We start from the raw sequence: 11,551 nt of genomic DNA, 5'->3' as shown, positions 1-11,551 counted from the left end.
GAGGCGGGATTCGCCCTCGCGTCCCCGGTAGAGGAAATCTCTTCCCCCACCGAGGCGCTACCTCCCCCCGCTAGTCAACTCCGGGAAGATGGAGCACCCCACCCGGGCGCTCTCTGCTGCTGCGGAGCCCCCGGCCGGGCAGCCCTTCCCCATGACTGGCGGTACGCCGGTACCACGGGGCGGGCCGTGGAAGTGGGGGGCGCCGCCACTCGGCGCCTGTCCCTCCGTTTCACTGCTGCACTGCGCTCCCTCACCTGTGTGTGAGGAGCGCGTATCGGGGCCTGAGGAGGGGCCAGCGGTAGCATGCGGCTAAGCTGGACCCTCTCCTCCTCCAGGCGACTGAAACCCTGGGTGACCGAGGAGATCGACCCAAAGAGCCCCTCCGAAGATACGGGGGCTCCAAGGAGATCCTCTCGGTCCTTTTTGGACAGCGCGGTGAGTCCCAGCCACACGTGACGAGACGCCACTGTGGCCAGGGAAATCACTCGCCCTGCTGCTGCGGCCACGCCACAAATCAGATTATTCATCAGACCCACAGCGCGGTCAAGATAACCACTCTCGTCCTGAGGCGAGAGGGCGGGGGCATCTGCCTGAGGTTTCGTGATCAGGGAGACGCCCAACACGCCAAGATTATTGGCCGCAGCCGCCATCTGAGTACCGAGCTTGAACATCTTATCGAGATATTCCAGGGTGTCTCGGTCCCGGGGCAGCGGGGGCAGAGGGCGTTTACCCTCCGCCCAACCCGCCGCCCGCGGGAGCAGATGGGCCGCCAGGCTCTCATCGAGGGGGGGCACACCCGTGTCCGAGCGATCCACCACCTTAATGATACCCGCCATGGCGGCTACCGGGGCCTTCGTTTTTAATGGCTGGTGCCATGTCGCCTCCACACACCGCCATACCTCTGGCAGCTGGGGCGAAACGAAGGTCGGCTGCGCCGGATGCACCGGGCCATAAACCCCCGATCTCAGGCGGTTTACAGGCCTCGGTGGCAGCGGTGGGGGGAGCGGTAAACCTACATGCCCCGCCGCCAGAGTCATCACCGCTGGGAAATCCATCCGCGCAGAGCTGAGAGTTGAACCTCCGGATAGCGAGGCGTCCTCGTCGTCGATCATCGGAACCGGGGCCGTCTGGCCCCACGGCAGGGAGAACCGGAACGATGTCCCCTCGCTTCCCGAATCGCCCATATCCACGACGTCGAGATCCAGCTCCTCCGACTCCTCCTGCGGGGCAATCTTCTCCAGGAAGTGCTGCCCACGATGCTCCCTTGTGCGCCGCGGGATCGCAAGTCACAGGGTTACCTGTACTGTACCTACTCACAAATAGCCAAAAAAACACCTTTTTGATAACACAAAAAGTGGAAGAAAAGACAATTTGCGCTAATCTACTCTACTTAAATGGAAAATCATTTTAAAACCTCAGTATGCTTAAGAGGAAAAAATCAATTTGTCCCATTCAAGTTTAACAAACTTACATACATAACCTAATAACAAAGTAACATTCAATTTAATACTTGATTATACATAATAAAAAATCTTCCAAAACACTTATAGCAAGATGTAACTGGCGTCCACTCGTTCTGCTTCTGTTATATTGTCCAGTAAACACTTCTTCAGGGTGTGCACGTTCCGATCTCCATGCGTAGCCTTTAGATGGAATATCTATCTTAGCCTTCATGCTGTGATGTCCCATCTCATAGCAAAATCCCTTGATGACATCTAAAGCAACATCATTACCATTTGAATTGGACGGAATTGTAGTCAGAAAAACTGAGACTTCTTTAAAAGAACAGTTCAACGGTAGATCTTCTTCTCTGGAGTTTGAGATTACTAATATACTTGGCTGTAAATCATCTCAGACATTTTGGGTTTTGTTCTTCGTGTTGACCCAAACCCATAAGACAATAGCAGTGGAAGAATAGCTGGAACTGAAGGGAGTCATCCAGCTGCCTTCATTGACACTCCAGTTTGCCTCCAGACGCAGCTCCTTAAACCCCGTCTCAGAATGATCCATCTTCCCTCCTTCAGATTGCAAGGGAAAGACAGCTTTGACCTGGGTAGAAAATAGCACTTGCATTCTGGGTTAACAGCCTACACAGTCAACCACTAGGCCTTAGAGTCTTACCTATCATTTTTAAACTTCTTGAAACCATGAAATGTTGTTTGTGTTGTGTTTTTACTTACCCACAATTTCCTAAGCACACAACAAACATATTCTGCAAAATTGTTCAGCCACGGTGCTGAAACCAATCAGATCTCAACTTCGAACAATATATTTAATCATACCTGTTTTTAGCAGAACCCAATCAGGAGCTTAACCATGTAGGAAAAAAGTTGTTTAGGCAAAAAGTTGTTTAATTTGCCCTCTGGATCATGTGAGGGTTAAAAAATCACGTGAACAAGAACAATAAACCCATTATACCCCTCCTGGAAACATTGTCCTCCAAACCATAGAGACCATGTTTCCCCAAGTAAGATACCTCAGAGTACCCATCTTCACATACATTGTTATTTCAAAGTCCTATGACTCATCATCAGGAAAACTTTCTCCTGTCAAAAAGAATCAACAATGTTAAATATCAAGTTACATAGTCATCAAGTCATGCAGGGATCATGCATAGTCAGACAAATTTCATGCACCATGTCTCACAATGGTTCAACTAATATGGCATAGTCAGAAATCCATGCTTCCAAAAGTAATGCGTGCATCCCAAAATAAAATCACTCTGTCGGTGGGTCAGTGTTACTGTAACAGTCAGGAATTGACAAATCAATTCACATTCATTCAGTCTTTGCAAAGTCTAAGTCAGTCTCGAGATCTCATGTCCTATAGTAGTGCACTTTGATATTCTACCAGCTGGAGTTTTTAATCAGTGACATCATTGTGTTGATGTCAAACAATGCAACAAAGTTTTTCCCGTGTTCGCAGCACAATTTTCTTCAGATGTTAAACAAACAAATTATCAATACACTTTATTAATGTACTAATGTTCTTGCAAGGCATCCCTAAGTGAACCTGCAGTCATCGGCCTTTTTAATTAATTATTTGAATTAATTAATAATAATAATAATAGTCCTTTTTATTAATTTGTTTACCCTTAGAAGTGAACATATCTCATAATGTTACATCAGGATGTTAAACAAAGTGTTAGCCAAATCAATCATACCAAACCATTTTACAGTACCAGGTACTAAAGTAGATCAGTATTACTGTATCACATTTAACTGGTGATTGAACATGCAAACCACTAACACATTTTTCCAAGTTCAGCATCAGCCTTCTTTACTCTAAAATTACATTTTAAATAGAAATATTAGAAATGGAACAAATATTCAATCTTCAGAAATGTCCTCAATAAATCTCTATCTAGTGAATAGCCAACATATTTAAAAAAAATGTCAGATATTTAAAAAATAAGCCTAAATACTCCTTTACTATCAAAGTCTAAATCTAGACCTAAGGTGAACAGTTTTTTGTTGTTGTAATAGACAATTTAATTCTAAAAAACAAAACTGGACTCGTGTTTTTTTTTATTATTTGTACTTCAAAATACATTAGTAAATACTTTGTAAAGTTATTCACACTATAACTAACCCTCTCTAGGATATCAAATCAGTTCATCTTTAACCAGATACTATTTCCCTATTTACTTTCAGTTCATTATAACAATGGTATAACAACCACACGTTTTACCCATAGCTAGTTTATATTTCAAGATGATTCTGTGTGATATAATAATCAGATGTCTTGTATGCAAAATAAAGGATATTAATAGTATTCATCTTTTCAGTATACCAGACCATCGTTAAACAAGCAGCCTCTCTTCTTAAACACTAAGCATAATGTTCTACACCACCCTCTGGAAAACTCTTGCACAGTTATGCTGTAAAATCATTGCATAATTTCTTCAGAGTCTGAACAGTCTGAGACAAGCCTGTCTCAAGATCTTGTCATAATGAGAACAGTCAGTGATTCGTTGTCCTCTGCAGCTGTAGTCAGTGGCAGGGTCCCCAAAAAGCTAGAAACGGCCCTGGTCAGTGGGCTCAAGGAAACTCTCTCTGGCATCTGGAGGGAAGGAAACTCTTGGATCAATGTGGTACAATCAGCAGACACACGTTGTCCTCTGGACAGTAGAAATCCCCAAAAATTGCAGTTCCTCTTCACACCACTGTTGCCTTGACAACAAGGGTTCATGTCCATCACAAGCAAAATGTCAAAACCTCCTCAGAGATGCGTTCTTTGCACACTTCTTCTGTTTCTGTAGTGAGCAACATTTCACCAACACACTGATTCAGAGTACAACCCAAAGGTGGCGCATAACTATCCAGTGCTGCTGTAATCACAGCCAGTCAGCTACTAGAGAAAAACTCAATTTAAATCTCTCCCCCAACGGGTTATACAATGGCTGAGTGTCCATATGGTCAGGAATGCTGAAACATGTGAATGTCAAAACAAACTAACGGTGGTAGTTTACCCAGATTCTTTACTTCATCAAAAAGTAGTACAACTACATTGTAAAATCTCTTGTCTAGTTGACGTCCTGCTTTTAAAATTCTAGTCAGGAAAAGAACATAAACATAATCTTTAAAATCTTCTTAAATTCGAAACCAAAAAAGGTCTTCATTCTCCACCATGATCCATTTCTACATCAAAGTCCATAAAACTGATGATTTATCTTTAAAAACCATGAGGAATTACAGTTTTCATAAAACACCATTCTTCTTTACTTCAGTTCTAAGTCAATGAGCAAAACAAGGAAACCTTCATTTAAACACTATAGATTCATCTTTTATCTTCTTGCTTATTCTATTCTTTTTCAAATTATTTATCTAAGTTGTGTTACAAGCAGGGTTAGGTTGTAACAGAATACAAAACCAACTGTATTCAATTCGCGCTATATTTGAAAAACAAGTAATCTGATTTCAGTTAATGAATATATTTTTGGAACACTTAAAGGAATTATTGGTGGTTTCCTCACAAAATGTAATCTTCATTACTAAAGCTAAAGCCTACAGAAATCATCACGGAACAGTTTTCTTTCCTCATCACTTAATTGTTTAAATAAAAACAAAAAAAGCATTGTGAAAACTCCCACTCTTGAGAACATCTCAACACTTTATTCCATCTAAGCATGAATGTTTATGACAGACACGCCATATATTCCAAGAATAAATATCTCTGGGCCTAAAGAACAATCTATTAATCCAAAACGGTCTTTAGTGATATCAATTGTGAACTTTCTTAACATTAATTGTAAATTCAACGTATGTTCTCTTTAGAACAAAGATAGGATAGTTGCAGCTGAAACTGGTTTAAAGCAATTTTCTGTTAACCTAGATAAGCATGTTTTTCTTATATCTAGTAATATAAATATATATTTTATGTTACTCATAAAACAGTAAACCATAGGAACATTTTCCAGAATAGTAGTTAACTTTATATAACATTTACTCTCTCTAGACTCTTCAAAACATCTTAATTCTCCTGTCTCTCTCTTTCCTCACTGTGCCCTGCTGCTGCTCCTGTCCACAAGCTTCTCTCATCAATCACACTTGACCTCTTGTGTTATCCAACGGTGTGAGAGGGCTTGAGCAAGCATCGTACAGAGCCTCTGTCATGCTTAAACATTAACAGATTCCTTCTGACTGACAAACTTATAAAAACCTCCTGTTTACTACTTACTACTCTTTCTTCATAAACTTAAAAATACAATTGTGGTGAATCGTTTGTGTTTTCAGTTTCCTATCTACTTTAAACAACCATCAAATGAGAGTCACTATTGTATGATAAATACAACTCCTAAATAACATTACAATATATATATTTCTTACAGTGTGTTTGTTATTTCATGTTTAACAAATTATCCTCTTTCTATGTCTTTATACTAGGTGGAAAAATCCACTATTATATTTAATTTGAATAAAACCTTTACCTTAATGTACTTCATATACTCAGTAAACCTCTTCTTACTTTGCCTTAACGTTATTGTATGTAATTAAGTTCCTTTGAAATATAATTAAGTACAATTCTTAGTCAAATGACAAATACCATGAAATTCACAATGCAATGCAATGGTAACAATCAGTTCTCAAAGACTATGTTTAAATAGCAACAAATCATTGTTTCTTATTTATTTCAATATATCTACTACTTCAAATCACACATTGATCTATTAATTTTCAATGTATTCACTCCAACTTCAGATCACTCGTTGATCTTTCACTCCTTGTTTTAAACAGAGAAACACAATGCAGCCTTCTTTCAGGCATTAGAGACAAAACAAGCAGACACACTCCGGGCTGCTGCTCTCACAGCCAACAATTAGAGCATCTCCTCTTTTACAGAATCGGGAGAAGGGGGAAGATACTTTCACAGACAAAGACAGACACACCCCGGCTGGAACTCTCAGCCTTTTCAGGAGAAGGGGGGGACATATTTCAAACTGCAGCTTCTTTGACCAATAAGAAATTAAAACAACAAACTATGGTATACCAAAACATTTAGCGCTTTATACTGAGTCTCTAACTCATTACGGCCTGACAAAACATGGTTTCCTCCACTTTTGTATTTAGTGAATTCACAGAGTTGCGAGCAGAGCTTTTTATATTTTTAACCCCCTCGACTCAGATCGGGCTTATTAATCTCTTAATTACCGAACGGACCGGAACAGGCATGACCCTCCACCCTGTTTTTGTGCACTTGGCTCGCAAAGCAAATTTGTATTCCTCAGCCAATAAATCTCTGAACCTTAAGACAAATCATCAGGATCTTCTCAGGCAGAATTCAAGACTACGAGCAAATACAGTGATTCCTCCAGCATAACATGTCCTTACGGCTAGCAAAGATCATATCCCCTCAATCAAACCCTTAGCTTCTCAGGCAGATTACGAGGTCAGATACAGTGATCTCTCCAGTATAAACATTTATCAACATAAAACAAGACCAACAAACAAAACAAACAATCAACAGATCTCAACCATAACTGTGCAAATATCTCAAATCCACCCTCCTCTGCCTTTTCTTTTTAACCAATACAACTTCAAAAGTCATTTAATTCCAAATACGTTTTGCTTACTGTGAGTCGGTATTTCTTCTGTGGAAGTCTCAAGTCTGGTTTCTCAATTCCTCGAGTTTACCACAGCTTTCTATGTAGCTGCCTGATCAGGGTGAGTTGAGACCTCCAGGGAAAAACACAGCAACCTCCAGCATCGGCAATCTCGGTAGAACCTCCAAAATGTTGGGGAGATCCAGTACTCACACAACAGGAAAGAATGAAACAGAGAGGAATCAATGAAACACAAACACAGAAATAGTTGAGATTAATCATTATTATTTAGTTGCGCACCACCAAACAACAATGGGGAAACATTACCTTGCTTCAACAGCAACCAATCGCAGAAATGGTCCCACAAATATTCAGAAACACAGGACACTTATAGGTTTCCTAAATGACACACGAACATGTTCCCTAATCATGTTTAACGCACACACATTGTCAGGTCTCCTAAACTTGAACGCACCAACATCAGAGCAACATGTAAGTTCCAGATGTCACACACCAACATCCTTATCGTTTCTTAGCTAATGCATGCTGGATATGAACCACTAACTAACAAGACTTTAACTGTATTATATCTGAGGAAGACCTCTCTTGGAGTTCCTCTGACCTTTGCCAATTTACTTAACATGGGTACATCTGCTGTTAATTGCAAAGACCATTGATAATTAGCAAAGAGACTCATGGGCCTCTTGCAATATCTGGAAACTATAATTAAATTATAGTTATATTGAGAAGGTCCAAGACTTGACATAACAGTATCTTTCCACATTTGAATTAAAATCATGTCTTTCATCTACAGATACCAGAGTGCTACTTCAAGAATACCCAAAATTAAGCCGATTGCGTGGAGGTTGGCTTCTCCAAAAAGCAACAGGTGAGATTATTACATACATCAGATAATAAATAAAGAACAAAGGCTTTTCCATGCCAGTTCATTTGCATTTTCTAACTTTTAAACAACAAAATTACCCTCAATGATTATAAATATTCTGTTACTTTCAAAGGAGGCAGTGGTCAAAGAAAGATAACACCACTCCTACAGGGTTCCCAGGGGTACACAGCCAAAATGCTGAAGTCCTCCTCAAATAATGGGAAAAACATAATCCACATTGTACCACTTCAAGAAACCATGGACACGACTGCCTTGCCATATGACGCACCGGAATTCGAGAATATGCCCAAAAATGACTGCATCACCTGTGGCAAATTAGTTCCTCTTCAGTTGCTGCCTTTGCACATCAGAACATGTCAGTGTGATGATATAGTAAGTGATTTGATTCAATACTGTTGAAATATATATCAACATTTTAGAGATACCTCGCATATAACTTGATGAAATTAAATATGAAATGTATAAAGGTTGTATTCCTTCATAATATAGTTCTGGAGTTATTATATATTTGTAGATAAAATGACAATGATATTTTTCTGTTTCTTGTGGAGAAACCTGATGCAGAAGAGGAGAAATGTCAATATCCAGATGTCATTTGTATGGTAAGCAATTACTCATATGTATCTTAATTAGAAACAAAATTCAGTTTTCAATTTCAATTTCAATGCCGATCTCACTGTAGAGACTATAAAAAGAAAAGGTCACAATCTATAAATGAACAGAGCACAAGCTGTTTCGGTGGGCATGACCATGAACAAAGAGTGTCTAATATATTTTCATCTTATGTACCTTGTATCATAAGCTATGTTGATAGAGTGATAACTTGAACCCCTGTTAACTTCCTAGGATTCCTGCCCAATATGCGGAGAGCGGTTTGCTGCTGAGGTGATGTCCCTCCATGCAAGTTCATGTGGAGAGAGGTATTGTCAACCTGTCACTGGATATAACTACTAGTTGACACTTAATATTTCCCAATTACAAGTGCTGCTCCAGCAGACCAACTCAACAACTAAGAACCAGCGACTGTAAGGGTCGACTGTCTCACTGACACACTCCGCTGAAGATTCAACATGTTTAGTGTAACTACTGCTAACGGTACAAGGTTAGAAAGAAAAAAAACAGGCTGAATGTTATTAATTAAAAGTAGGGGTGGGAATCTCTGGCCACCTCACCATTAGATATTATTACAATTTAGAGGACTGATACTAATGCATAAAAAAAATTCTAAATTAGTTTTTTCATCTAGCTTCTCATTGATGGATTGCCCAACTGCGGATGAATCTGAGGAAAGTACTTCAGTACCAGAAGATTCCACACCCACTTTTACTGGAAGTAACAATGCCAGCCCACATGGTTCTGGCTACATGGCACCTGGCACATCTCAAACCATTCTACCAAGAACAGTACCTTCAATAGCTGACGGTGGGTTTTTACTTTCTCCAAACAACATAATGTGAATACATATTCCCTGTGTAACACCCATGCATTAAAATTCAAATGTGACAACAATATTTTTCAGCCTGGAAAAGGGTGGAAGTTCCAGAAAGGGCAGCGATGCTATACAAGAGGAATTTTCTACAGCAAAAAGAAGATGAACCAATGCTGAAAATGTGTTTAGACATGAACGAGGACATTGAGGATCAGGAAGCAAGAATTATCACCTTTTACAAGGTCCACAAAGCAGATTGGAAGGTTAATACATTTAACAAATACATTGCACCTGAATTATGACCTAGTAGCTTAATTTGTCAAGTCATCAAAGGATAGCCAAAATCTAACTTGGCAAGGCTATAAATTCAAATGTTTTTTATAATTATGGCTTTTACTTATAATTTCAGATACCTTGCTATCATTGAAATGTTCTAAATTTGTAGGTGATGCAGCTACTGGTGAGGGCGTGAAACTCCATTTCTTAAGCATGATGATGACCAAGTTGCACAAGGGATTCAAAGGAAATGTTGGCAAGTCATTTGGACAAAGTTTAAATTCAATTTAGTTTTATTTATATAGCACTATAAAAATATCACTGATATTTACAAATATTGTCCTATGCTTTTGTTTATGTCAATGAAGGACATGGTACCAGCACTCTGCTTTTTGAGGGCCAGGTTGACCACCTCATCCCCTGCACCTCCCAAGTGCTTGTACAGAGTGACTTGTTCAAGATGGCTGGGAGGATGATTGGACACTCCTTTCTACATAGTGGTCCTCCATTGACAGGTAAAGCCCAGCAGTCCTGCATGTGCTGCTCGGTGGCTCCCCTGAGACAGCAACCCTAGTGTTGGAAGATGTGGCAGACATTGACATCCGGGAAACAATTCAGCTGGTAGGTTTGAGGTGGAAAATATAGAATGAATGCCACATTAAAACATCAAAGCATTTCACCATAGTGGTATAACTTTTTCAACTTTGTCCATTAAGCTTTCTCTAGCTGATTGCTCCAAGAAGGCAAATGGTGAGAGAGGAGACAATGAGCTGACAGAGCATCAGAGGGGAGCTGTCAATGATTTGGCATTATCTTGGGACCTTCCTGTATTGACAGAAACCAACCAAGCTTGGCTCCTACAAAGTCTCCTTCTGCATGCGGTAAGGTTAAATGACCACTACGTTTTACATAATTAAGAAAAGGGATTGCTTATTGTGTTTTTTTCCCCATAAACTTAGTTCAGCTGAATGTGCAATACTTTACTAGCCTAGCATGCATTGTAAGCTATCCTTGGTGCATATGCTAATGTGGATGTTTTAGGAAAAATTATTTTATCTTAAACATACGTAACAAATTAAACAGTTGAGGAAGGGACTGCAAGAGTCAATGTTGTGGCCACTGTTGGAAGCCAGACCAGATGTGGTAGACGTTGTCTTCTGTTGAGATCTTCATATTAGGTTGAATACTTAAAACGAAAGTAAATTATAATCAAATATAATCAATTATATTCTTCATATTTTATGATTTTCTATATTTACAGTATAAACCAAGTGGTTTGTTAAATTGAGTGTGTAAGGCCTATTATGGTTTATGGGTGTCACTGATAAGAGAGAGGACAGTTTCTTCCTTTTTTTTTTTTTTTCTCTCAGCGGTGCACAAGGAGTGGGGGCTCCTGACTTAGTGAAAATTAACTGAGGCCCCAAAAAGGTGGTTATGTCATAGCTGAGGATAATATTTTGCAAGTCCTGCAGAGTAGGGGTCATGTCCTTTTTACACAAACATGGGAAGGTGTGTCTTATGCCATAGCCAGAGAATATGTCTGGTCATGTCCAGTCCTGTACATCAGAGGCCATGCCCAGTTTCCACAAATATGGGTATGGAGGAGGTGTCTTTAGGTTTTTCTATCCTGTTTTTGAGTATAAAGACACTGACAGAGAGGGAGCAAACGAGAGAGATAGAGGGGGGGGGGGGTTCCCCTGGTATACTCTCTCCCGGTAAAGCTCTCTCCCTGGAGAGCTGGGTTTTCGCCTCGGTAAGGTTCTCTCAAACTTGGTAACTATTGCTTAAATCTCTGTGGATTGAATGCTGAGTGAATGGTTGGATGAAGGTTTTTAAAAACTAGGATTTCTAACCGATCATTCTGAGGAGCTGACCTCTTAAATGTGTCGGACTATAG

Source organism: Trematomus bernacchii, unplaced genomic scaffold, assembly GCF_902827165.1.
Source record: "Trematomus bernacchii unplaced genomic scaffold, fTreBer1.1, whole genome shotgun sequence".
NCBI classification, from domain to species: Eukaryota; Metazoa; Chordata; class Actinopteri; order Perciformes; family Nototheniidae; genus Trematomus; species Trematomus bernacchii.
This window is presented reverse-complemented; position numbering follows the sequence as displayed.